The following is a 12,614-nucleotide window of genomic DNA, read 5'->3' on the forward strand; positions in this document are numbered from 1 at the left end:
CAAAAAGATGATAAAGATGATAACATGATCTCAGTTACAGTAAGACCAAAGGCTTGGGGAAGAATTTAGGAGAATCCTGTTTTTTAATTGTGATACTTTGTCCAATATGTTGAATTCTATTTGAAGAGAAGTTTCTGAACCAACAGGTGCAAAAATGCAGCTCCTTTGGGCAACTTGTTAAAGTAGTTACATATTTTTCTAGGATGTGTTTTAATAAGTCAGGCAGGTCACTCACACTTCTGCAATATTTCTTCTGTGTTGAATTGGCATTGTGTTGGAATTCATTGTTGGAATATATTTTTAATGCAACAACTACAGTAGTATTTAGCCAGTAGATGGCATTATTTACAAATTTGGATCAATGGTGTATACTCTATGCTCTTTTGTTCTAAGTAGAGTTTCCTGTTACAGTTATATAGTTGAGCAGTAAAGCACATGGTAACTGTACTTTTTGTTAGCTCTGTGTGATGCTTTATATAAACAGAATTTCTAACATGTTGCATCCAGCATAAAATCACATAATACTCTATTATCAGTTTTTAGTAATCAAGGCTGAAGGAGACATCAGGAGCTACTAATAAAGGACTTGAGAGCCATATTGGCTAGAGATTGCCTACTGCCATCCTGTAGTGTTAATCATATAGGTGACCCAGTTATGTCGTACTCAATTTTACTATCTCTAGGCTGCAGTATTCATCTAATAGAAATTCAGTCAGTCATTCTGTAAGTTTACATAACTTGAAAGACAACAACTGTGGCATATGAAGGTAACATATTCTAAAACAAGACTTTGTGTGATGGAATAATTTTTTTAAAAAACTCAGTAAATTATTAATGAGTCATGTTAACTGGTAATTCTAAAAGAACAATGAGTTAGTGTTTTGGTTTAACTTCTGTGCTTTGCATCTGCAGTATTGTGACCAAAACTTGGCTCACTAAAAGCAACCAAATCATTTTGAAGATACAATATAAATGTATTAAGCATGCAAACAACTGAATTGTACACAGAGCTCCCAGCAAAGCATTGGCAGCTTGCTGTGCAACTCCAAAGAAAAACAGAACCATAGCTTACATGGTTCTGTTTTGGCCTAGTTACATTATGAAGACAAGACAAAGGCAGATAAAGTGTAATTACAGCACAACGTTGGGTATGTTGTTAATAAAGTCACTTGAGTGACTTTATTATTTACTAGACAAATCGTGACCTGTTGGGTCCCCATTTCAAAGATATTTCCCTAACCAAATGGAGATACAGATCAAGTGCAAAAAGAAGCAGTGCGAGTGACTTCCAACTTCCTGCTGGCTTGACTGCTGCTGACAGCTCACCAGCAGCCGATCGTGTAACCAGTCTACCCAGCTTCTGGAGGGCTAGGGCGGGACCAGTTTATTGAATCTTTGGGCAGCAGTGAGTGGTGTAGCAGCACTGAAGCAACCACAAATATGCCAAATTTTAATCCCATGAGAGTCATGGGTCCCAGATTTTGCATGTGTTCTGTAGTTTAGCCCATTTGAGCTACCTTGGTTCAAAAACTGTTGTCCTATAATGCATTGTTCCACTCTGTTAGATGTAATAATATGAATGAATAACTTTGGGGAATGAGGGGAAGAGATGCTACCTAGAAAATAATTATTCTGACCCAGCCTTAGCAGAAACAAAAAAACAGACTCGTCACAAAAAAACCCTCTTTATTTATTTCCTGTGAATTAATGGCATTCACACACTGAAAAGTCCAGGCAATAATCCTTCAAAGAGTTAACTGCAGTAACAGACCTTATCAGTTCCTTGCAATAATTGCCAGACTGTGAGCTCCCAGCCGCAAAGCTGCAAATTTAAGTTCTGGCAAGCAATCTCTGAGACACAAAACACGATGAGCCAAATCTTCAGAAATCCGAACTGTTGTCTCCTATAACCACCACTCCCCTTTCCTTCTATTTATTCCCCAGCCAGGGAGGGGCCATTCAGTGTCCACATGTGCCTTGCTTCCCTAGTTGACTCCTTGTCCTCAGTTGTTCTCCTCTCCTAACAACTCTGCACATCCGCGCATCTGGAGCAGGTCCCAACTGTTCTTCCTCCCCACTTATCTCAGCCTCCAAAGACAGCTGCCTCTCTGGTGGCTGGGAAATGTTGGATGGCCCTGGCTCTATCTCTATGTCCGATGCAGAACATCCATCAGAGCCTTCTCCAGACTCCAGAGCTGGCCCACATTCCTCCCCAACCTCCTCATCATTCGAGTTTGCCGCCAGCTCCCCTGGCAGCTGGCGGCCCACAATAATAATCTGACAAGAGAAGCAGGAACCTCTAATGGTGAGTCAGAGAAAGAAATTTAGGAAGGACACGCCCTCATGAATCCAGTAGTTAAAAACACCTTCAGAGTTACAAGATTTTGTTAGTACAGACTTACAATAAAGTAGACTTTTAGTTCATCTAGTTGTTTCTTGTCTGGTTTTCCTTGTAGGGCTGCCCTCAATCTTGTAAGTCTGAAAGTAAAAACTTCACACCACCACTTTTAACTGCTTGATCCATGAAGGCAGGTCCTTCTTAAGTTTATTTCTCTCACGGTTAAACAACCAAGGTCTCCTGCCTCTCTTGTCTGTTTCCTAGGTAGCATCTCTTTTCTTCACTCCCCAAGGCCATCCACACAGTCCATTACAGTTACAGACACAAGAGTTTTACTTGTATATAGATCAGACCTGGGTGTAGGAGAGGACCAGGCTGAGCCCAAAGAAGGGGCCAAGTGCATCATCACTTTTGAGTCCCTTCATGTCCACAAGAGATCAAAGTCTAGCCTATCTTGAATTCCATTGATTCTTACCTATTGTCAACTTACCTTGAACTTTAGTAATTCAGATTCTTGTAGAGTGTTAACATGCAATAAATCTGTATTCATTTGAACTGCCTTGATTCCTGATTTCCTCTGCTTGACACAGCATTTTACCGCCTACAAGCAACATCGGTTCCTTTGGCTGTCCCTGACTGGCATTGGCAGCATTGGAGGTAGGGGTAGGGTGGCAGCTGGGAATGGGACAGTGGCAGAGGAGAGGTGCTATTGGAGTGACACACCAATGGTCCTCCACAACAGTTTCCCATGTGGCACCTTGGGAAAATTAATTGCCCACTCCTGATATAGATCCCTTCCTAGTAGTTCAGAATATTAGCTATACTATCTTTGTGACATGGTCAGTGAATATAAATAATTTCGTTTACAAGGTCACAGGCTCTTGTTTGATTCTTCCCTCTGTTGTTACTCAGTCACTTCAGCTTGCTATGAATGCTTTTTACAAGGCCACTTTAAGCAGTTTACATATATTGAAGGGATCTTATAGGCATGGTAGTGAATATGTATGGGAGGGGGAAATACCTTTTACCACCATGCTAATAACCACCTAATATAATTGTAAAAAGAAAACGCAGGCCTATGTTTTAGTCAACATTGAAGACTCTGAAGAAAGGTTGATGTAGAGCCTGCAAGTGTAATAGCAAATGTGAATAGCAATAGCAATAGCATTTAGACTTATATACTGCTTCACAGTGCTTTACAGCAGTTTACAGAATCAGCCTATTGCCCCCATCAATCTGGATCCTCATTTAACCAAACTTGGAAGGATGCAATCTCACCTTGAAACTGGTGAGATTTGAACTGCCAAATTGCAGGCAACTGGCAATCAGCAGAACTAGCCTGCAGTACTGCATTCTAACCACTGCACCACCACAGCTAGATTATACTGTCACTGAACATGTTTGTTCGTTTTTAAAATGGTTTTTAATATTAACTTTTAGTAATATCTTGTTTTTGTTTATTGTGCTTGTTGTTTTCAACCATCATGAGTTGCTTATGTGAGATAGGTGGCTCTATAAACAGAATAAATAAAGCATGATTGTTTGAATTTATAAGATCAGATTCCTGGGACAGCATCCAACAATTAATTAATTTTCAAACAGAGGATGTCTTTTGAAACAGAATGAAGAATATATAAAGAATGAATGGGTCAAGACTGATCATCATGGTGGACAGAGCTGCTGAAGTCCTGAAAAAGAAAGAGGCGACAAATGTAAAGAACAAAAGGCAATGTAAGAAGTGGTCAGTACATGTGGTGGAAGCAATGATGGGAAAGTGCGGAGAGATATACTCGGTAATATTGATATAAACTAGATTTACCTGTCATTTCCTTTTCTCTTTACTTCATGTCTTAATATTTTTTTGCCTACTCTTTCTTATTCCATTTTCTTATTTAGAATACTGCTTACTGCTTAAAGGTACTCCTTAAAAAGGAATAGTATGATGGCTATCTCAGCATATGCTTTATAGCAGTTTTATTGGTGGTGCAGCTCTTTCCAAGTTTTTTACTTACTGCCTAGTCTTTTCAACATTAGGTGAACAACCTTTGTATTTATCTATGCTACTTATAATAATGCCTGATTATTTTAATTGTGAAGCCTGAAAATGTGTGTGCATGTTGTGTACTGAAGGATAAGATGTAAAACAGAACCTTTCGATCAATGTTTAAATCTTGTTTTGCTAGCTCATAAGAATGCTAATATCTCTCACTGTTTGACAAGAGTTGTGTACCCGAAGCATGGATTTATGATAAACATTATTAATAGAACTTTAAATAGGGCTCAGGTTATGAGCTTTTCCAGGCCTTTTAAATCTTGAGGTAGTTATATAAATCCAGCACAACTTTACTCAAGATACGCAGTGAAGATGGCAAAAAAAAATATTTAAACTTTCGTCTTTGATCCATTGGCATTACCAGTAAGTTCTAGTCTAAAATATAAAATATCAATTATATGAATTCAAGTTATTAAATTCCTATTCTGCTTTAAAATTCTAATATTTCTGCTCAGGAAAATGATGAGTAAAAGAAATGTTGATTGAAGTGGAATTTAAAATGTGGATGTTTAATGACAGAAATAATAAGTGGAATATTGGGAGTTTAAATGACATAAAATGGATTCTGTTGAATCGTGAAACATAGGCCAAGTATCAAGTAGTAACGTTGTTATGCACACAACCCAAGCTGCTTGTGTAAACAGTGCATAAGATGAGAACCATGAATTTTCCTTTCTCCAATGGTCCACAAAGTGTCCGAATCAATACAAGGAATCAGTGGTTCCTTGTATTGCTGCTTAAAGGAAATTACAGCTATTCTTCCCTTGAGGATCATAATGATTAGGAAAAAAAATCAGCTAAACAATGGAAAACATAAGTAACTTACAAATGGAAGGTGACATTATCTTCATCCCTCATAAATTTCTAAAAAGGATGGGGATAAGTGCATGATAAGAAGCTTCCTGAAAACATTAAAAAAGAATACTACTCTCTTTGGAATTCAGCTCCATTGTATATGGTTATGTAAGATGGATATTAAGAAAGACAGATAAAAGAAATATGGATTGGATGAGATTTACTTTAAGTATTATGAACCAATCCATCGATCCTGGAACATGTAAACACCAGAAGGGAGCAAGTGAAGGATACTTTTGTGAGACTATATCCAGTCCTGCTGTTCTTCCATTTGGATTGCAGCCCAGCTAGTGTACTCCATAACCATAGTACTGCAAACAGAATCCCTGACTGGAGCTGATGTTTAAGTACTACGTTTACGGTACTAGCAGTTTCAATATCCACTTCATCTGTTTTAATTTTCTTGATTTTAAACTTTGTTTTGTACAGTATCTTCCAAGATATTTGGGTGAATGACCACAGTATACTTTATTTATTAAGCTAAATAAAAAATCATAAATGCACATACTTTGGGCATGTCATGGAAGCAGATTATTGTTTAGAAAAAAATGATTATGCTTGGCAAGATTGAGCGCAGCAGAAGGAAAAGAACACAGAATAAAATAGATGGACAGGATCAAAGAAAATATTTGAATGACCTTGAAAGAGTACAAGTGACTATCAAAAACAAATTAAGATGGTAAACACATATTCATACAGTCCTAAGAAGTCAACCCCAATTTTATGGCAACTAACCAACTCACACAAATCAACTTCTTGTGTGTACAATTTAGATTCCAATGTATTATTTGAAACTGATTCCCAGTCTCCTCTCCTTTTTAATAAAACCAGAACTTTCATTTTTTAAAGAAATAATATCACCATTTAATTGCACTGTTCATTCAAATTAACAAAGTAAACACTGAGCTTTACCTTCCTCTTGAGATAAAATAACAGTTTTTCCAAGTACCAAGTATATGCTATTGAAATAAGAAAATGTACATAAATAGATAAGGTTATATGCTTATAGCACTTGCAGATGATTCAAAATTGGGATGGACAGCTAATAACCTTGAAAAAAGAAATAACATTCAACCAATGGAATTGGTGGAACAAATATCTGAAGGTAACAGAATGAAGTCCAGAATATTCACTTAACAAAATGCACAGACATAGGACTGTAAATCCCTGAATCTGTAACTGTATTTATAAAAGTAGATTGCAAAATGAAAATGAATTAACAGTATTAACAGTATGATGAATTGATATGATACAATGTCAAAAAAGGCGAATGCAAATCCCAGAATTATTCCACTTGATTTTATCCCATATCAAACATTGTATAAGTTCTAGGCATCACATTTTAAGAAGAATACAGAGAAAGTTCAGCTTAATTACAGGACTAAAAAGAAAGTCCTATGGAGAGACATTAAAAAAGTTGGATTTGTTTAGCCTTGAGAAGAGATTTAATAGCATTCTAAGAATATCTGAAAAGCCATTATACAGAAGAAATATTCTTTTTAATTCCAGAGTGCAATACCCCGAGTAATGGATTCAAGAAACTCTAATTAAATATAAATTTCCTAACAATAAAAGTAATTCAACAATGGAAACAATTTTCCAAGGAAATGTGGAGTCTTCACCTGGTTTTGTGCCTAAGGTGGGACTTCCTGTTTCTAGCCTGATGTATTGATGCCAATGCAGTTTACTGGAGTTTATAGCTTTATCCCATATTTCAAAATGTTAATAGATTTAAAATTAACATCTGTATTATCTTTATGCAAATTCTGCTATTTGATACTGGCTGCCCTTCCATCACTGGACAATTATATCGTATGTCAAAAGGAGATTTTTCTTTTTCCTACTAGTATAGGAAATATACACTGGATTAAAGCTGTTGGATCTACAGGATTTACAGCCTGTTTAGTTTTACTTCTAGCAGCTTATGAAATTTGGATAATTTGCATACCTGAATATTTCCTCTGCCTCAATATAACTAAGAGTGAAACCTGATATAAGATTCATGAAAATACAATCTGAGGAAATGTTCTGTAAAAGCTGAAAGCTTGCAGTTCTACTTATAGTAAAACTTTAGTTGGTTTAGAGAAGCTATTACGACTTCTGGTGTTATGATTTTGTTTTCACGCATAATCAATTATTTTTTGTTTTAGTTTAAAACTTGCATTGATGACTTCCTGAAAGCTACTCTAATCCCTACATTTCTATTTAATAGGAAAAAAGAAATATATTACACATCTCTAATTGTCAAAGAATTTTGATTCTTTTAAAATTCAGAAAAACAATCAAACTAGGATTTTACTGTTATTTTTATTTTGATTTAGTTTACTCTTTTTCACAGCAATACTTTTATATGCACACAGATCTTCCATTAAATAACTTAAAATTTAAAAACTTGAAGAATAAAATGTACAGTAAATTCCAAAGGCTGTTCTGCACATGCTAAAACAAGACTAACTAGTTGATTGATTTAACAGCAATCATGCTGAAAGCTGTTTGTCTTAACTTGCAGTTGACTATGTAAGCAAAATTTTACTGAAAGCCACTGTATTGGAGTTGACACAGTTTACCTAAAAGTCTGATTTGGAATTACCTGTGTTAAACTTGCAAATTTTCTAGAGATAAACTATTTTAGGTTACTGAAAAAGTAGGTATGAAAATGTTTAATATTTCTTGTCTCATTACATTGGTACATGCAATCTTGCTCCCAATGTTACTAAATACACTATAAAATCCTGAAATATAAATTCCACATTATCACTCATGTTAAATATATTATTGTTACTTAAGCTTGAAAATAAAATCTTTTTTACATTTCCCAAAATGGTGCTAAAATTCTTTGTCTGATTCTTTAAACAAAGCTTTTACTCTCTTATTTTTTTCTGAGCTAGCTATAGAACTTACATATACTGTATGTATTTCATCTTTTGATGATATAAAACTGGAGTGGGGAGAGAGTAGTGGTGGGGGAAGAGAGAATTGAATAACAAAAATAATTTAGGAATAAGCTAATTCCAAGAGCTTTCATGTCAGTTATTTAAAATTAAACTCTGAATTGCCAGTCTCTTAACAAAGAGGCTCGCAATTCTTTATTTCCCTCATTCAACCTCCATCATTTGTCACTTAGACACTTGCATTCAACCAACTCTTTTTGGAGCACGACAGGCTAGGGAATGTCACAGTAGCACTCAGAATTGTTGAGCTGTAGTTCAAAACTGTATTGTTGGGTACCGTAATTCCTCAGAAGTATATGAAGTGCCTTCTCCCACTGACAATTCAAAGTAGATCTCTCCTATATATCAACTCTATACATGATACAGCATATCTGTATGGACATATTCATACAATTTTCTTGCAACAGTATTAAATTAACTTCCTTAGTTAACAAATATTTTACTTCCCAATCTTGTCTACAGCTCTGCAATTATCAGTCATCTGAGGTAGGCAACATCAGGAAACATGAGCATCAGAAGGTTCAGGAATATTGTTTATTTTTGTAGGGTACAATAACAGAACGTTGAAGTCCTGTCAAGAGTTTTCTCAACATCTTACAAAAAACAAAACAAAAGCAGGCTTCTTTTAAGTTTCCCCCTCTTTTTCTTTTCTTAAGACTAATGTTTTCTGAACCACCGCCTGTCTTAATACTATAGTTTATGCATGTCTTCCCTGTTCTCAGAACTAGGATTACCTTCTATCGAAGAAATTCTGTGTGGTTTCCCATCCAATATTAATCAGGCCTGATTCTATTTATGGTAAGAAAAGGTTGGCCAACTGCTCTCACTTTTTGAGATTACAACTGTTGGATATAATAACGGTAGGCTCCTTTGAGTCAGTCAGATCCTGGGGATTTCATGAGCACATCCTTGATTTTTTTTTCTCAATCATATGAAAAAAAGAAACCTGTTTTTCAATTTTCTAAAACAGCTTACAGCATTGGTATTTCCTGTTGATTTCCACCCAAGTGTCAACCATGCTCAGCCCTACTTAGTTTTAGAGATCAACCATGGACCATGGCCATCTAGGTGTGGCCATTACTCTCATTGAGTAGCAATTTTCAAATAGTTTATATTTTATGTGATTTGTGCTCTAATCTATATATCTGTCAGGTGTGAACAAGACTCATACATGCAGAGTTTCAGCTAACTATTTTATTAAATTTTGCCTATAAAGAGGAATCCCCAATCTGACAACCTACCCTTAGGAACAATTAGATAAAGCTCCTGGGAATTTGGAGGGTGGTGGTGATCCTAGACCTTTTGTGGTTGCACAGCACTACAGGCTAACTTAACACTTGATCTCCCCTCCTTGCCATACTGGTTGCTTCCCAACATCATCCCTTCATTATATAGAAATATTTTATTTGAATTTATTTAAAATAATACTAACAGCAATCATACACATATCAGATTTATGCTTTATTTTCTAGTCCTGAAAGAACAGGTACATTCAACTTAGCTTTTAGTATGTATTTTACTTTATTTCCCATTCAACAGGCTCAGATCAAATAAAATAAAATGTTATGAAACAGAGTTAAAACCTAGTTATTAAAATTAAATGTTACTATACAGTAATAGCAATATAATAAAACAAATTAAAATATTTCAACTTTCACAATAGATACTTTATAGAATAGTGCTATGGAATCACAGTTGTATGACAATTCCTTACTATCAAACAAAACGTTAACAATTAAAATATGACTTTTGCAACCCTGTCAGGTAAAAGGAACTGAATGTAAAAATTTCTCTAAATGTACAAGATTTTTTTAAAAAAGACTGAATTAACCTAAGATAGGAATCAGAGTAAAATTGACAGAGAGTAGAGTAGAATACATTCACTTGATTCAGTCTCACCTGAGTCACACGGACAGAATCTTGAGGATATTGCAATTTTACAATGCCTCTCTTCTAAAAAAAAAAAAAAAAAAAAAAAAAAAAAGTTTATGGTAGAACATTAAATTGGTTTGGGGAGATGCCCATCAATAGTTACGATGGATGAATGAATACCAAAGAACCGCCAGGATAAATCTTTGGAAATCTGTAAGCGTCAATACATAGTACAGATTCAACTCAGTCATTCTGTAATGCTGTGTCCTAGTTCCCCTGTTTAATGGTTGTCTTAGCCTTATCTAGTCCTTGATATTTGATACATAAGCGAAAGGCCATATGAATGTAATTAGCTTGAAATGCTTTCTCATCATGTAGATCTAAAATTGTCAGATGGTATTAGTGGCAGCAACCCAACTGAGGCCAGGATATGCCTTAGTGAAGTTGTCAGCATAACTAATTGGAACGTTTGGCAGCCTGGCCCCTAGTCTTAGTAATGCTTGAGGAACTCAGCTAGGGGACTGAAAAAGAGATCTTAAGAAATGTGGTGGAACTTTTGCATAGGAGACATACTTCATATGAGGTCTTAAAATGTACATATGAGGACTATGACCTATATAATAACGCAGCAAATGATTTAATAAATAAATAATAAACAAGTGTTATTGGAATATAGTTTATCATTGTTTTTGATGGAAGACAGTGGCATATATTGGCAAATTTATATACACAGATACATTTTCCAAGGTAGAAGTCAAAAAATAAAGTATTAGTTTCTTGAATTCATAGTATCTTTTAATTACTCTCCGCTTCAGGCAACAATTAAAAAAAAACATATGTCTGAAACATTTTAATATGGGATGGTATTCCTTTTGTTTTATTAAATGCTTCTCTTCCCTTGAATTTGGAAAAGTGCTGACTAGACTTTTGAGAAGTAGGTAGTATAGTAACACGACGTTTTCTCAAAACATTTAAAAGAAACAGTAACCTTTACTAAAATAAATATGAGCCTGTATAATAGCAACAAAGAATTATATTGCCTGTGTACCTTGGTTTTAAAAAGGAGATATTTTGAAAAGGAATTTACAAGGACTCAAGTATTCACATGCTTTGCGGTAAAAAGGAGTTTACAGCTTTTTGATATTCAAAGGAGAAAATCAGTTTATTTAGATAGGGTCCCGAACCATTAATTCATAAAAATGATTAATGTATTGCAAAGGCAGCAAGTGACAGCCAACTCCAAAGAGGGGCATTGTAAAGGGCAAGAAGCTAAAAATCTATATACAACAACATACAACAATGATATATAGGTCTAGTATATTCAGCTCTCACAGTAAAGTTTATTTCTATAAAAGAAAGGTATTCATTGTATGTCTTGCAAGGTAATCTATAGTTTGGAAATCCTAGCTTGCACAGAATAGTTTGAGCATGCTTAGGATGAAATGGATTTTGCTGGATTTGCCAAAAATACTCCAACTAATAAGTTCTATATTTATGAACAACCTGTATTTATAAATGAAGTTACCTCCAGAAGTTGTGGTTCTCCAGCACTGGTGATTTTAAGAAGAGATTGGACAACAATTTGTCTGAAAAGTTATAGGGTTTCCTGCTTGAGCGGGGGGTCCGACCAGAAGACCTCCAAGACTTCAAGACTCCAGACTTCCAACTCTGTTATTCTGTTAATGTTGAAAAGGATTGCTACTTGTGGGAACTCTTGGTATAGCTGAAACTGGTTGGAAGAAGCTGTGAATGAGCAAACTGTAGACAAGAGAATTATTGCTCCAAAAATAAGAATGAGAAAATTTATGATATATATTTAATGTGCATAAAGAAAAACAACTATTGCAAGGAATGCTTTCAAAGAAAACAATAAATTGTTAAGATCAATAGAAGCAGAGACAATGCAAAAAGGTTGGGAACCCCTGTACTAGTGACATTGTGTAAAAGACTTTTCTTTTTTCTGTCCTAATACTTCCAAGATTTAATTTAATTGGCTGATCTCTGGTTCTAGTATTTTGGGAAGGGAAAATAGTTTTTCCTTGTCCATTTTATACATACAATAAATAATTTTGTACATCTCAATAATGCTGCCTCTCATTTACCTCCTTTCTACATTAAAAATCTCCAAATGTTGCAATGTTTCCTTTGGAAGTTGCTCCAGCCACTTGATAATGTTAACTGCCCTCTCCTGAACCTTCTTTAGCTCCATTATTTCTTTTTGAGGTGCAGTGACCAGAACTGCATATTTGATTTATACAAGGATATTATGGTTGTGATATCTCTATTTTCGGTATCATTTTTATTGTCCCTCACATGTTGGCCCCCCCGCGCCCCCCCCCCCCCAGTGGATGCACACTGCAGGAACACTTTCATTGAACCGTTTACTGTTACAGATATCCGAAAATCTTTCCTCAGCAATCACTCCTAACTCCGATCTTATTATCGAGGACTTTTGGCACCAATGTGCATCAATGTACATTTGTTCATGTTGAATGACCTGCACCATTTTAATACCCACCCTTATAATTCTATGAACATCCTGGCC

Source organism: Pituophis catenifer, unplaced genomic scaffold (assembly GCF_029215685.1).
Source record: "Pituophis catenifer annectens isolate HBS135680 unplaced genomic scaffold, rPitCat1.0.hap2 SCAF_1, whole genome shotgun sequence".
In the NCBI taxonomy this organism is placed as follows: Eukaryota; Metazoa; Chordata; class Lepidosauria; order Squamata; family Colubridae; genus Pituophis; species Pituophis catenifer.